Source organism: Amblyomma maculatum, unplaced genomic scaffold (assembly GCF_055883805.1).
Source record: "Amblyomma maculatum isolate TAMU_Amacu unplaced genomic scaffold, ASM5588380v1 scaffold_13, whole genome shotgun sequence".
NCBI lineage: Eukaryota > Metazoa > Arthropoda > Arachnida > Ixodida > Ixodidae > Amblyomma > Amblyomma maculatum.
In genome coordinates, this window is record NW_028146738.1 from 7,761,201 (window position 1) to 7,777,978 (window position 16,778).

At 43.9% G+C, this 16,778-nt stretch overlaps 1 protein-coding gene, 1 non-coding gene and 1 pseudogene across 2 annotated transcripts in view; 2 read left to right on the top strand and 1 right to left on the bottom strand.

Moving 5' to 3' along the window:
- Positions 1–16,778, top strand: part of LOC146172159 (uncharacterized) — a 107,887-nt gene that overhangs the window by 83,844 nt on the left and 7,265 nt on the right. The window lies entirely within an intron of this gene.
- On the bottom strand, positions 810–882 carry TRNAM-CAU (transfer RNA methionine (anticodon CAU)). Its single transcript has one exon. It is a non-coding gene; the product is annotated as a tRNA-Met (tRNA).
- On the top strand, positions 6,709–8,198 carry LOC146172163 (uncharacterized; annotated as a pseudogene).

Consider the following 16,778-nt stretch of genomic DNA (forward strand, 5'->3'; position numbering starts at 1 on the left):
TCAGTCACAGCTTCAAATTTTGCTGTTCTAAGTTATGGGTATGACTCATAAAACAGTTTGAGTCATGCAAGCAAAATAACATTTTGTGATTAAGGTTGTCAAGGCACACTAGATGCATGGAGGGGAGCGTATTTTATCTCACCCTCATATTTAAAGGAAAGAAGCCAACAGTCGGCAAGGCCAAGGAAAGCATTGGGGATGGTACTTTGTCTTTTTTTCTTTTTTTAATGTTTACTTGGATAATCACAGAAATTAGTAATGTAGACTGTTTAGGGGAAAGATAATTAAGCACAAAGTAGAAGAAAAAACAACGTGCTGATGGTGGGAACCGAACCCATGACCTCCGAATAACGCATCGGATGCTCTTCCAACTGAGCTACATCGGCCGCTGTCCCCCCTGCTACTTTCTTGGGTATTTATGTCGTCTGTATACGAACCTTGAGAGTGTTCACCAGCGCCACCCTCAGCCATAGCGGCGGACGTGGAACGTCCTTTGTTACTGCCAGCATCACGTAGAATGTGAGCAAGAGCGAGGGCGAAAGCTGTGCTAGAACCCTCTTACACTACCTATGGCTTCAAGACTGCCAGAACCGAGACCCCGTAAGCTACAAGCATATCAATTAAGGGGAAATGAAGGTGCTCATTATAATACATGAAGGAAAGAAATCAACAGTCGGCGAGGCCAAGGAAAGCATTAGGGATGGTACTTTGTCATTTTTTTTTAATGTTTACTTGGATAATCACAGAAATTAGTAATGTAGACTGTTTAGGGGAAAGATAATAAACACAAAGTTGAAGAAAAAACAACGTACCGATGGTGGGAACCGAACCCACGACCTCCGAATAATGCGTCCGGTGCTCTTCCAACTGAGCTACATCGGCCGTTGTCCGCCCTGCTACTTTCTTGGGTATTCATGTCTTCTGTATACGAACCTTGAGTGTTCACCAGCACCACCCTCAGCCATAGCGGCAGACGTGGAACGTCCTTTGTTACCGCCAGCGTCACGTAGAACGTGATCAAGAGCGAGGGCGAAAGCTGTGCTAGAACCCTCTTACGCTACCTATGGCTTCAAGACTGCCAGAACCAAGACCCCCGTTAGCTACAAGCAGATCAATTAAGGGGAAATGAGGGTGCTCGTTATAATGAAGGAAAGAAGCCAACAGTCGGCGAGGCCAATGAAAGCATTGGGGATGGTACTTCGTCTTTTTTTTTAATGTTTACTTGGAATAACACAGAAATTAGTAATGTTGACTGTTTAGAGGAAAGATAATTAAACACAAAGTAGAAGAAAAAACAATGTGCCGATGGTGGGAACCGAACCCACGACCTCCGAATAACGCATCCGGTGCTCTTCCAACTGAGCTACATCGGCCGCTGTCCCCTTGCTACTTTCTTGGGTATTTATGTCACCTGTATACGAACCTTGAGAGTGTTCACCAGCGCCACCCTCAGCCATAGCGGCGGACGTGGAACGTCCTTTGTTACTGCCAGCATCACGTAGAATGTGATCAAGAGCAAGGGCGAAAGCTGTGCTAGAACCCTCTTACACTACCTATGGCTTCAAGACTGCCAGAACCGAGACCCCCGTAGCTACAAGCAGATCAATTAAGGGGAAATGAGGGTGCTCATTATAATACATGAAGGAAAGAAACCAACAGTCGGCGAGGCCAAGGAAAGCATTAGGGATGGTACTTTGTCTTTTTTTTTAATGTTTACTTGGAATAACACAGAAATTAGTAATGTATACTGTTTAGGGGAAAGATAATTCATTATAACGAGCACCCTCATTTCCCCTTAATTGATCTGCTTGTAGCTTACGGGAATCTCGGTTCTGGCAGTCCTGAAGCCATAGGTAGCGTAAGAGAGTTCTAGAACAGCTTTCGCCCTTGCTCTTGATCACGTTCTACATGACGCTGGCGGTAACAAAGGACGTTCCACGTCCGCCGCTATGGCTGAGGGTGGCGCTGGTGAACACTCTCAAGGTTCGTATACAGACGACATAAATACCCAAGAAAGTAGCAGGGGGGACAGCAGCCGATGTAGCTCAGTTGGAAGAGCACCGGACGCGTTATTCGGAGGTCGTGGGTTCGGTTCCCACCATCGGCACATTTTTTTTCTTCTACTTTGTGTTTAATTATCTTTCCCCTAAACGGTCTACATTACTAATTTTTGTGATTATCCAAGTAAACATTAAAAAAAAAAGACAAAGTACCATCCCCAATGAATTCCTTGGCCTCGCCAACTGTTGGCTTCTTTCCTCCTCATATTTAAAAGAAAATAAGTTCCTTGGTTTTATGGTTGACATTCATGTAGCCTGATATTCACATTTTTATTTTTGTACTTAAAGTAACATTTCTTCCCTTTTAAACTGCTGCAGACTTTATATTTGTGCTCCAAAATGCAGCTTTTTGCCGCTGACCTCCAAATTTGGATTTTACTGCTCAAAAACTCAGAATTTCCTGCTCTTATTTTTTGCTGATGTTACGTGACAGCATTGATGTCAAATGTTTTGCAAAAAAAGGCCAGCGCCTCGAAAACAAAACTGTGCCCAGTGGCTGACATGGTTTCATTTTCTCTGCACACAGGCTGTGGTGTACTCAAAGCAGTTTCACACGCTAGTTTCGGGGTTCATGTTTCTTATCCCCTGTGGCCAAAATGCGCAGTTCCCTGATTTAACATACAAAAACTTTTAGGTATGGCAGTGGCTTCTGGGAAACGACCACAGCCAAGCGAGATGAAACTTCACTGCTATGGTCTGCAATTTTTGCTTGTATGCACACTGCGTCTCATATTGTTGTGATCAATAATGAGAGCATTGCTGGCAGTCGATTGGCGTGCCACTAGCATGTTCACAGCAAGTCATCGACTGCAGCGTAGCACTGGGCAGTCCTTTTGTTTTCTGGCAATGGCCACTTTGCAACGGCTGTCAGTGAATCGGTTTTATGCCAGATTCATCACTGCAGCATCTCAGCTTTAGAATCTGCAAGTAAACAGCACGTAGCTAAAGTAATAATTGCGAGTTATTCTAACTGTCAAATGCAGTTAAAATGCACTGCAATGTTTGGCTGCAAATTCACAGGGCATTTCATAATTTTTGAGCATGTGCATCGAATGGCAAATACCATTCTCAGACCCCTGATAATTTCCTTTCTCTAGTGCCACACAAATGCCCTATGAAGGACAAAGCATGACCGTTGGGTGCCGTTGCTGAAAAAGTTAATCTTGACTTAAATACCAGCAAAGCTGTAAGCTTGATTGGATTTTTATATTGAGTCTTATAGGAAACCAGCCAAATGGTTTTACATTGCTGATCTTATCTGAGAGTTCATTTTAACGGCCGTGCTTGTGAAAAATATTGCACCAAAGTATCTTACAGTTCTAATGGGACAGAACTTCAGAACTATATCAGCAGCAGCTATGCATAGCCATCCGTTGTATGCAGACATACAGTCGAGCCCACTTATAACGGCCCCACTTAAGACGAACACTCGCTTATAACGAACAAGTACGGTGCGACCGTCAAAATATACATTACGACTATGGCGCTCTGTCTCGGCTACAACAAACATCTATGCGACTAGCCGATCGGCTACAGCGTACGCCTTGGTGCCGCGGACCACTTTCCACATGCTGAGATCCGTCGATCCTGTGCTCTGCAAGCCGCAACAGTCGGCATTCCCAAATCCCCCGCGGCATTTCGCCCGAGGCATGAGGGGTGGCGCAGATGCAGCTAGCTGCTTCCTGGTTTATCTCTCGCGGCATCTCGCCGGAGGAACAAGGAGCGGCCCAAATGCGGCAAGCGACTTCCCGGGTTATCTTTCGCTGCATCGGCGGAGGCGCGGACGAGCGGCGACACGGCAAATAAAGCGGCGAAAAAGAAAAAAAAACTAGCCATGCCTGCACTGAACGTGTGTCTCATCTCGAGGCATTGTGAGCGACCACGCAACGTTTAACGCTCGAAACCGTTCAGAAGAACAGAACGCGTGATTCACAAAGTACAAAGACAGCCAACAACGACAGCAAAGAACCGGAGCAGACGACGCGGGTAACACGAGGAGGTAGCCGGCGGAGACCGACGCGTCAGCGGACGCAGCAGCCAATAGCAGTCGCTCAATCGCGGAGCACGCGCTTTGCCCAATCGCAGCCTTGAATTCGAGCGCGGGAAACTCAAAAGCCACAACGAGGCTTCTAATCGGAGGCAAGCCACGCCTCGACTGCGCCGCTGTCGCCACCGCCGAGGGTGGCAGAAGAAAGCACAAGAATTCACAAACAAAACAAAACCAAGATGGCGGCGCTCAGTTCGGCAGGAGAGGAATGGCGCACACAAAGTTTAGGAATTTTCGGCACTTGCTTGCTGCTCCGCGGCTGCCACCGCTTGTTATATAATTAATTTCGAATATTTCTATGGCAAGTTGGGCATTGGTAATTACAGAAAGGGTAATTTAAAGACCATTTTACAACTCTTGGAGAAACCGGTTTGACTGGGCTGTTAAGGGGGGAAGTCATCAAAACTTTCTTGTGCTACGATAGCAGCCCAGCTTCCCAATATGGCAGCACCCTTCACCTCTTTATAAACTCGTGTATAAGACACACTACCGGAATTTGTATACTTCCAAAAATCCACTGTTTCGTGATTTTTCGGTTTTCAAAGGACGCGTCCCCCCTTAAGAGGCAGACAAAGATCACTGACTTTTTTTCTGAATAATTTTTTTTTTTCATTGATGTCAATTTTTTTTGCGAGCGGCCCACATATCACGAACTTCTGTATACAACGAACAAATTCGCGTGACGCTAATGTTCGTTTAAGTGGGCTCGACTGTAATGCTGTATTGAAGCTGTGGCCACGACCTAATATTTGGTCGACCAGTAAGACATTTAGCTTTTCTATTGCAATCAAGTCCAGATACAGTCAGATCTTGATATAATGAATTCTGTGGGATCGCAAAAGATAGTTTGTTATTTTTAAATATGGTAATGAAAAATCTGTAATTATAAGCCTGTGCTCTAACCTAAGTATGAAAATGATGTACCTTGGCAGTAGGCACGTGTGTAGACAAGTAAAAGCTCAAAGGAAAATAATATGTTAATTTCAAAGCTGCTGTATTTTTGAAGAAATCTGTTATTTTCTTTTGCCGCGTGCAGCAACACGTCCACATACTACATTATACCCCTATTGCACATGCACCTTCCACTTTGTGCAACACCTCATCGGATGCATGATTGCACCGAGCAATGAAAGTACACTGTCCATGTGCAAAAAAAACATCAGAGTTCGATATGAGCTCATCTTCAGTGTTCCCCGAAGTTTGAAAATGTTATCTTGGTCTTTCAAAATGATAGCGGCATTCGTGGCAATGCTAGCTCTCTGCAGAGGCCAATTCACTTCTTCCCTGTGTCGATTTCTTGTAGTGAAAGCTGCTTTCTTATCTTCTTGGCACCCTTGCTAGTTGCAGTCATTGTCAGATCTCGCACAGACTTTGGAATAAGATAATCTGTGACAAAAAAAAAGACACCTTTCCACACACATGAATGGCATGAGTGATTGACCGGCAAATGACACACAACACAGGAAGAAAAAAAAAACAGGCAGCTAGGTCTGCTGGCTACTGCATATTAAACCATAGCTTTATGGTGGTGGTAGGAGCTGGCACTAGATATGCTGATGATGATAGCTACAGCATGCAGACCATACACATAGAGATGGAGGTTTGTCTATCACGCGAGAGTTGTGATTGCGATCTGCGACACTGTTAATTTTAGCCAAATTCGTAATACTAATGTTTCTTTAACAATATTTTGATATATGTGCTATATAGAAATTCGTAATTCTGTGACAGTTTTACATGAAAACATAGGAAATCTGAAGACATAGACAAAAGACCAGCTTTCCTTAATGTATTTAAAGCTACCTGCCATAGGTGAAAACAGTTTGCAGTTTTAGAATCGGTGCAAGAAAATAGACAAACGATGCAAATCTGGTGCAAAAATGTCGACAAATAAAAAGTGGTTCTAGAGGGATGTCCCCATTTAATTTCAGCAGTGCTTTGACACAAGCTTCAGAAAAATGGGCAAGCATAGTGTAGTGCACATTGTCTAAGCCTGGTGCTGTTGTTTTTTTTTCTAGAGAATAATAGGGGGGGGGGGGGGTCGGAAAAGCGAGTTTTCCAAGTAATTTTTCAGTTTTGAGTTTTTGCCTGTAAAATTATCTTCGGACATTTAGCTACAACTTCCAGAAAGATCAAGGCAAAATTCGATCGCAAAGTTTAAAAAGTTCATTTTATTCAACCAGGGTAGCTTAAGAAAGTGCTATTTTCCATGCAAATCGTCAACTTTCGAGCGCCTGAATCTCGAGAACGCTGTGTCGCCCGCGATTGCCATTTGCTTGGAGAGGTTGAGTAAGCCGTTTTCTTGTAGGTAGCGTCTCCCGCAGTTGCGTATCTCAGCTGAAAATAATAAACAAAAATGTTTTTCATGCATACTTCGAGAGTTCTTACTAGGCCTTTAAATCACATGGTGCTCTGGAGAGGCTGCCATTGGCCCAGACTGATACGACACTGTGGTGAAGCCTACCTCCTGCTTTCGTTTTGTACAGCATCTCAATCGTGCTGCATCGTGCTCTGCTAGTTCTTTTCAGCGGCCTTTCAGCATTTGTTGAGTTCGCGATGAACGACACGCAAAAGTGCGACTTTTGAGCTCGAAAGTCCCGGATGAAGAACTTGTACCGAGGATGTCTCGGGCCTCTCCAGAAAACTGCAGTGAAAAGCAGTCACCAGACGCAAGCTAGCCCTAGCCAGGCCAACGGGCACTCGGATGAGATCGATGCCATGGTAAACTTTGTGAGTGCCTCGGAGGTGAAGATTGGACTCTTCAAGGAAGATAGCAGCATGCAGTCATCATCACTGTGAGTGCTGCGATATGCGAGGTCAGCGTGCTTATGGGGCTGGTAAGCGGTGCTGCTTGCCCTACAGGCTGCAGGTGAAGACACTGCACCTGTACCTTTGCGGTACGGGAACTGGTGGAAAAGCAAAAGGGGCTTTTGGCTTTTCTTGAGCTGCACTGTGAAAATAGTGAGTGCCCAGCATCAGTCCTTTCTGCTGTGCACACCTCAAGCCGCATTGTGCCTGGTGAACTTTCGGATAGTGCCAGCGGAAATCTGGACTATCGGAGTAGAAGCTCTCGCGACAGCTTCGCCATCAACGTGAAGGGGGTGGTGGCTGTGTGTGCGATTGGCATCGGGGCACGAATAGCTGTCGTGATTTTGTGCTATTCTTGCCCTGCCGAACCCATTACACCACAAGGACTTTGCTGCGATCGGCAAGAAAGTTCATGGTGCGGCCATAAAAGCAGTGACAGAAAATATGAAGAAACGCTAGGGTTTTCACAAAAGAAAGGGTGAGTGACACGGATATTGCCATTATGTTTAACGGCACATGGCAGAAACGGGGCCACAAGAGCCATAACGGCATTGACACCTCTGTGTCTGCAGACAGTGGTTTGTGCCTCAATTTTTAGGTCCTGTCAAACTTCTGTCTTGTGTGCAGTCGGCACCAACACCTTGGAAGCAAAGAAGAAATCTGGCAGGCGTTTCATGGCCCGGTTAGCAGAAAAACACCGAATGCTCCTCTCACGCCATGGAAACGGAGGCAGCAGTGCACATATGGATGCGGACCCCCTCACAGAAGACACCACTGTGCTTCACCAAATTCCTAAGTGACGGGGACAGTAAAGCCTTTAATACTGTTTCTCAGGCAAAATTATATGCTGAACCTCCAATGAGAAGGAGGATTGTAAAAATCATGTGGCCAAGCGCCTAGGCATGGCACTTGGGAAGTTGAAGACACCTCTTACACGTGGTGAGAAGTTGAACGATAGGCAGATTCTGAAGTTGCAAAACTACTATCGAATTGCTGTCACAAGCAGCAGGGGTGACGTCCAGAAAATGTATCGTGCCATTTGGGCATCATATTTTCACTCCTGTTCTACAAATAATGCTAACAGCCTAAAGTTCTGCCCCGAAGGAGTGGAATCGTGGTGCAAGCACCAACAGGCTGAAGCGCTGAGAGAGCCTGCACTGGACCACACCCCACTTCTGACAAAGGCACAGGGGCTAGCTCTGTTGCCCATATACAAGCACTTCACTAAAGAAAAGCTGCTCGCTGCTTGCAGGGGAACACCCAAAATGCAGCTGAGTCCATGAACAGTAAAATCTGGCTGCTGTGCCCAAACACCAGGTTTGCTTTCAGAACTGCTGTGGAAACAGCAACAGCCATTGTTGTTTTATGGTATAATAGAGGACACACAAGCTTTGAACAAGTACTTCAGGAGCTTGGTGTGCTGCCACCAAAAGAGCTTGATGTCCTGGGTGATTCCCGGGACCAGAGAAGGGTGAAAAAAATGTCACTCCGTCAGACTGCTGTAGCCCGAGCGCATCGCTGTAATATGGTGAAGAAATCTCGACTGACAGACTGTTCGAGAAAACCTCTAGGGGTCAACTTATGGGCCAAGGGAGTTCTAATAAACGTTGCAGTGTTTGCTACTTATTTCTTCATTTTGGCAAGAAGTTTCATGTGCTTTTGTTGTGTGTGTGAAAAATACAGATGTTTGAAACTTTCAAATGCAATTTTCTTCATTCGTAATTTTCAGCTTTTTTTACATTTTGTGCAACAAACTTCAAGTACTTTCAAGTCAGATATGGATGAAATTTTGCACACTGCCTCTTCAAAGTATGTAGAATGTTGTTATCTATCTGATTATAAAACCTTTCCAACCTTTTTCAAAAAAATTTAGAATGTTGACACATGGTGCCCAAAATATACACATTGTGTTCCTGAATTTTTTTCACAATTACAGGATAAAATGAATAAATTTGAAGAAGCTTTCAACATACAATACTATTAAAGCAACAGAACGAGCTATTGCAAGCTGGTCTAAACATACAGTTCATTGTCAAAAAACTGTGTACAAAAGGCCCTATATTGTGCTTTTGCAGATACTTTTAAACAAAAACTAATAAAGGAATGTAGAAACTTAAAAACACATTTGGAATCAGCATTAAAAACCCTATAAATGGCCAGTTTCATAACCTTAGGTTCATTATTAAAGAAAAAGTATTTTCGAGCCGCATCTCCCCTTAAAAGCAACGAAATACAATGAGAAAGTCCATTAAAGCTGCGTAAGAAATACACTAATTATGCTCTGGACTTTGTTAGATAACTTTTGATCTGACCACCTGCTCAATTATGATCACATTTTTGAAATAAGGAGAGAAAAGCACACATGTGTGCAAACTTTTCTGAGATTCTAGCCATAACTAAAAACGTCAGTTTTAAGACCCTTGTCCCCCCTTAATGGCCGCGGGCGCTGCCACTATTTTACACTTAGGCACGGCCTGTCGTGAGGGAGAGCGTGCTCTCCCTCGAGACCGGCTGTGACCTTGGGTGCCTCGCATCGAGGCATTCTATTACACTCGAATTTTGACCAATCAGAACTGCGGTTTCTAATACATGGGGCCTATGAGAAATTTCGCAACTGTTAGTATCAAAGAGCTCTGCTGAGGCTGGCATCAGTGCACATTTAATTTCAGTAAACTTGCGACGTTTTTACCATTCATTAACACTAATAACATCCTTTCACTATTGTAAATTGGAGAATATGCCTAATAAATAGCTTTTTGTTGGGAATTATTTGGCTATGCTCATTATGAGCAGCTGCATTTTTGAGCCTCTTCACTCGTCAGGGAATTTGACTTGAAATAATCAGGGAAACCTGGAAAAGTCAGGGGTTTTGAAAATAGTGGTTTGCTAGACACCCTGAATCCCATGCTTCACTTATGTGCCGATAACGGAGTTATAGCACGATCTGCTACTATGATCAGCTTCCACATGCCGCCCAAGTGTACACGCTCACGTGATTTGGTATGGTGAGCGTGGCACACTGATGGCGCTCGTGCTGGCTGGTTCCGCCATGGCAGGCGTACGCACTGCCAGGAAGCATGCAACTCGCTCAAGGTAGTCACCGTAAGAGCAGCGGTGCCCCACAGAAGCGAATCATGCTAAGCTGTGACTGCTATAACCCTCCAGTTAAAATATCTTGGCCAGTCATGCTTTGGCATGTGCATGCCACTTCACGATGTACTGCGACACAGTCGATCGTGCCATGAACAAATGCTTGTGCCATGCCGAACGATAATGTTCAGTCTTCATGGTTAACCATGGTAGCCAAGACCAAGAGATGGAACTCGTGGGAAAAAAGTGACCGGAACCAGAGCCCCAGTCTGTCCAAATGATTGATTCACCTAGCTTTCACAACCAGCAAAACCACATATTTGCAAAAATGATGCCCGGTCGCATCTAAGTGGTCCCAAAAAAATAAGCCTTCAGATAAAACACGATCGCCACAGTATTGCTTGCACCAAATTTGGTCCGAAAAATTGAGCTTTTGGACATCATAGTGTCCAAAATACCAATTGTGAAAATTTACACGCTGCTATGGGCCATGTGATGGTTCCTGAATAAAGTTCAAAATATCGTGCAAGCCCGAATTATTGGAGCTCGAAAAATGTGTCACCTGCGTATTGATTTCTTTACTATATCAGTTCTTAGGGGTGGTGTGGCAGTGAAAATGCTTTCCAGTAAGTAATTGGCTACTTTGCAAAATATTATGCTGTCACATTTCCACAGCCATTTACATCTTGTGAAGGCACCATTTCCCTGAATATAATGCAAGCTTGATTGCATATGAAAACCAAAGCTTGCATGGACGCGTCATCTTCCGTGGCATTAGTGTCATTTCAGAAGCAATCTTTAGAGGCACAGTAATTCGAGCAGAGCAGACCTTATTTGTATTTTATTTTTAATTCTCCTTACTGTCCTTTCAGTCAACATTCTTGTAGGCCTGTGCCACCTTCATCGCATTTGTAGCCATGGGACATTTTTGCTTTTTGCCCATGGGTCCTGTGCGCTTTGCCTCACATGCCCAAGACTGTTGGAAAGATTGCTTCTGCTCACCTCTTAAAAGAGAGGTGGTCAAGCCGACACAAAAAGTGCTATTTTATTATTTCCAGTATCTGTTTGCTCTTCAATATTCTCAGCCTCGCAATTCCAGTCTGCACTCGGGCCACAATGTCAGCATTCCACGAGAAGTTAGTCACCACAGCCAGATGCCTTTTACTATAGTCTTTTCCTTTTTCTTTGCTACATCTGAGTTTACTATAATAGCGGGGAACGACTGTAAAAGGTTTTGCATGCGAAACAGCTTTGAATGATAAAAATTGGTTGCAAATGGAACATTTTCAGATTTCAAATATTTAGGAAAATGAGAGTAAATAGCAACATAATTTCAGAGCACCGCTGTAAGGAGAGACATTGCAAAAAAGATTTTTTTCTATCAGCATAATTTTTTTTTGTAAGGCCAGCAAGCATTAAAAAAGCAGGAATCATGTATTTATAGCAGTGGACTATAGTTCACATGTTTTGCATACCTTGTGTGTATTTATTTCATAATAGTTGCTATCAGTGTAAAAAATTTAATGTCCCAATTCGACTCTGCTCGTGTAGAAAGGGAATGGAACATTGTAAGGTGGATCGCTCTTTACTGGAGGCATGACATCAGCAGTCAATTTACGGTAATGCAGAACACTTAAAAAATGCGATCAGGCAAATCACAAAACGAACTATAGAGTATCAACTTGAGCAGTAGTGCTAGGGGGATCGTTCCTTTCATGCTCCTTCGCGATGCCTCATGATGAAGCATAATTTCTAAAATGCCGTCCACAGCACCATGATTTCTCACTTGTTTAGGTTTCAGTTTCAGCAGCCGAGAAAGGCTGCAAGGTCAGAGTTGCAGTGTAGGTCATGTGAGGGATGCTAAACGTGTGATACAACGGATACTTTGCCCTTTTTAATTTACCAGAGCGCTATATGTCCAGCCTTTGAGAACTGGAATCACAAAGGGGGAGAAGCAGCGAATCTACTGCAGGTTTTTGTTTCCCTCATGTGACCCCTCTTTGATGTCACAGCCATTGCTTGATGGGCTTTTGTTGTGTCTCAGTTGCTTAGTGAGGGAACAGAGCCAGCTAAGTTGTGTGGCAGGTGCAAGGTAACCACCACATAAGAATGTCGCAAGGCTTCGCTGCAAGTGTATATAGCTAGAAATTCGTAATGTCTAAACATTTAGAAGGTTCAAATAGTAAAAGTAAGGTGCAAATCAAATCTGATAGCAAGCACGTTTCAAAAAGCTATTTGAAATTTGGATGTTCGCGCACCCATAGTCGGAACATATTCAGGTGATGTTACTTTGCAGTGCCTTGCTCTTCAGTGTAAAGCTCCCTTTCTTTGCTGCTTTAGTAATAGGACTCGCAGGGGCATCCATCATAGCTTGAAGTTGCTTCGGGATGTTAAACGAAGAAGCTTACATGATACTCTGTCCAGGGTTTCTAGCAGGTCTTTGAAAACCTTAAGAGTTGTGAAATTTTTGGGGGGTCCTTAAAAATTCTTGAATTCTGATTGTAAAGGGGCATGCTGTGAACAAATGCTAGTGCCCTCTAGGTTTTTTTTTGCAAATATTTTTGGGCAATGAGAGAATTCCACCAGAACTCTACTGCTGTTGCACAATGCCACACAAGCCTAAGGTACCCTAGGCTACACCGAAACCAGTGCTTGGGTGCCAGGTAAGAGGAGACACAAAAACAGCCGAGCATAGCACCTGTTGCACTGCAACTGCAGGGTGCCTACTTGCATGCTCTCTCCTCCACTAGCTGTTTGCAGCGCTCTGAAAGGCAATCGGAAGGCTCACACTGCACAACGGTGCTCCTACCTTTTGGTCCCTAAAGGTGGCCCAGGAGGGAGGGAGAGGCAAGGGGGCAACAGCTATCATTTTGATACAGCTTAGTGCTTCCACTCTTGCCCCAATTGCGTCATTCTGTGCCAAATGCGATTTGCTGCACTATCATGATACAAACTGCCAAAAATGTGCCAAAGTGCTCCAAAATGAGTCTATCAAGCAATGATGATGATAACGACAGGGCTGTAGAGGGATCAGAGCAGCCAGGGTCGAGGTGAATAGGCTGTGGGCCGGAGTATGATGATGATGATGATAAGTTGTAGTTGTGTAGGGTCATTTAATGCATTGAATGCAATCTCGTACATAGCCATTTGAGCAAGATAATATATAAAGCAGGGTGGCTTGTTGCTGCCAACATGGCACTGCTAGCTTTTGCTAGGGTGGTTAGAAAGGGAGGTGCGATGAGGTGGCAGCAGATGAAGGAAGCCAGTGCATGATCGGGGTGTTTTGGCCTATCGGTGCTGTGATTTCCTGCGTCTGCTGCTTGAACACCCTTGTTGCGTGCTAGCAGAAACGCCGTCGACGAAAAAAAACTCAGATGTGGTGCCTTGTTCCCGGGTGCGATTTGGGTTACCGGTCGTGTTCGGAAAAGAATACAGACTGTTTAACTCAGTTATGGAATATCGTGGAGCAGCAGGGCAGTTTGACAAAATTGTTTCTTGTGCCTCAAGTATTAAACATTATTTTGCTGTGTTAGTCAGGCGGCCATGTTTGTAGGCCACACATTGCATGTGCTTCGCAGGTACAATCTCCTTAAGGGGGGACACGGCTCTTTGTGGCTAAAAATCGGTCTAAAAATCGGATTTTTTTATTCAGCATTTTCGCGGTCCTAGGATGTTTCCCCAACTATCTCTAAATTTGGTTGAAAAATACTGCATATTTTGCATGTTACAGCATTCCAAAGTTGCGAATCTAAACATTTGGCCCTTTAAATTGGGTCATATCGCACTGAGTTTTTATCAGATGCATATCAAGAAATACGCTGTCCACTGGCATAATTTTGGTCTCGTTCAAAAGATTGTGATTCATGTTATTCCCATGTCACGATCAGCATCCGTGAGCAAACGCATGAAGCGGAAAACAAAAGGGCAAATAAGTGCAAAACACACGCTGCTGTTGGGCTCCGAAAGCATGTAACCCAAATGACCACATTGGTTGGCTGCTGGCGTCGACTGCTTGTGGCTTGGCACCATTTTGAAAAGGTCGCATAGTTAGGCGCTAGGCCTAGTTTGTTTAGCGATTTTTCGTTGTGACGACCACGGCGTAAATTGGGGAATCGTCATACTGGCTTACAAACCGAATAAAGGTACAGATAAGAGGCACGGCGGTGACGTGGCATCCTGTTGTCAGCAATCGGCGACGAAGCAGCGACGCTCCATGATGGGCCGATAAGGGTGTAGCCAGTGATGCTTGACACTACAGAAGGAGAGCGAACGATTCCCTCTAGGTGATTCTCGCCATGTACGAGCATCGTAATCATGACGATGCAGATGAAAAAGTGATACCTAAGCACTTTTCATGGGCGCGACAGGTCGAGCACTCGGAAAACTTAGTTGCACAGCAGCAGTGGTGGTGCTCTTTAATTCAAAACAGGACCAGTCAAAGGACCAGTTGCGCGGCGGCAGCAGCGATCGCAAAACAGTGTCACGCGCGGCATGTGGAATCGCAAACTTTGTCGGAATAAATTTGCTTCTGAGTTGCAGGGGCAATCCTCGATGGGAACAGTGCATTCACACTAAAAACCAGTCATACTTATTTATCGAGTTGCTGTTAGTCTTGGTAATAAAATAAATATGCCAAAATGTTTTTCGCCGATTTCTCAAAATTGAATTTTGGACAGTCACCAGATAAATATTTCTGGTCCTGCTCTTGCTATAGTTATTTTCTTTCGCTAGAAAGCTAACCTCATGTATCTTTTGACTCAAACGTAAGTGTAATAACCATACGGGAAAATTTACTGAAAAGATTGTCTTGGCACCAAAATGGACATTTCCTTTGAAGATTTTTTTTTTTATGGTATAACTTTGGCTCAAATTGGTATAGAACATTATTTTTGCTTTAATTTACTTTCCAACAATTTCATATCATATTGATATGTCAGGCCTTGCCATAATTTAAAGCTACATGTTCTGACATGTCTTAAGGCTCATACGTCATAGACAAAGTGTGTCCCGCTTTTCCAGCGGCGGTCATGTGGCGTTCTTTGGCATGCGTTCAAGTGTGGAATTTCAGATGGCAGGAACGCTAGACAAGATGAAACTTCTCAGGCTTTCGCCTTTCACTTCTTTAGTCGCTAAAGTCCCTCGTAATTTTACTTCCTTGTTTTCTCAAAACAGCATTTTTAGGGTGCTGCAGTTTTGGAGAAACAATATCTGGAAAACTGGGCTTGTTTTTCTTCTGAATAAAATGCTTTATGATAATACATACTCATTGTTTTTGATTGAGTAAATACTTCTGATAATCATTGGTATAGATAAAGCATGTAATACTTGCTTTCTTAGTGGTACACTTCCTTGCTGCAGAACACCTTGATATAATGAACAGGGAAGGCAATGGCAAGATAGTAGGTGTAAATCGATTTGTTCACAATAGCTGAGCTGATGTATTGGCTTCTTGGTGAGTAACGAACCATTTAGAAACAGCACACAGGTGCTCCAAAGTGCTCAAAAGTCAATTTTTTACTGCTCCAAAGGTTGCTCCAAATCGCAGTTTGGCAGTAGCAGCACTGACAGCTGCATATTTCTGTGCCAAGCTGCGCCATAAGAGTGGAATTTATTAAATTTGGGCCATGCTGTGCAAAATGCTCTGATTAGCAGCAAAAGTTTGCCATACTCGGAGACCACTTTCTGTGGCTTGTGATGGGACCAGTCACGGCGTTTCAGATGCTGCAGCATGCGTCACTGGCCTTTTAGTTCTATTTTGAGAAGGCGTCATGCTGTCCTAATGCTTGCTCATATTTTTCTTTTTGCATCCACATACTTGCTCTGCTCTTCGAGTATGCTGAACCTTTCTCATTTGAGGATGCTTCACTGCAGGTGTCACAGTCCATGCGATTCAAAGAGACTCCATAATGCAAAGGGGCTGTTTGTAATAACGTACCACTGCTACTGCATTGCACTGCAAATAGGGCCACAGTGGTTATTGTGGACGCTCTGCACAATGTGCACAAAACAAAGCACTTCATGAATCTATAAAACATTGTCACTTGCATAGCTTTCACCTCAAATGTATACACAGCCGTATTCCAGATTAGAAAAAGTTGCTGTGTTGCAAACAGTTTTTGGCAGCTTTTTAGGCTATCCCTTAATTCCAACATTTTTTCTGACGGCCGAATCAACGAGATTTTACTTTATTAAAAGAAAGAGCTTCACAGCTGTATCTGATTTTTTTCTCTCTCTCTCAAGATGTAGGCTGTGTTGTCATTATTCAGGTTATACCACCACTCCCCACCCTGTTGGTCCTCAAATGTCCACCTCTGAAATTTTTCTGGGAAACCTTGAACACAACTAATGCAACTTAGGAAAAGCACTTGGGTGCTTGTCAACACAGAGATTGTCTTAAATGTTCAGATTTTTATAGGGCCACCAGTGTGTTCAATGCAGATCTAATTGACAGTTGCTGCAAACTAACACCGTCCATTTGGGCAGGCATATCTGCAGCCAGATTCGTCTGTGTCATCGTTTGACAAGGTTTTAGATGAAGGGGCAGAACAGGCACACAGAAATTTAGTGGGTTGTATTTTTACTAGTACAGTTGTGTCTTGAGCAGCACATGCTTTTAAGGGATGTATCGCTTGTTTTTTATACAGCTCTTCAAAGGATTTGGTATTTTGTTGTGCCACTGATGCACAGGGATGTATCTATGCTATCTCTTTAATAGACTCATGTCCCCTTCGTCAGATAGTGTAGGAGGTGCATCAGTTACGAGCTTCTGTGTT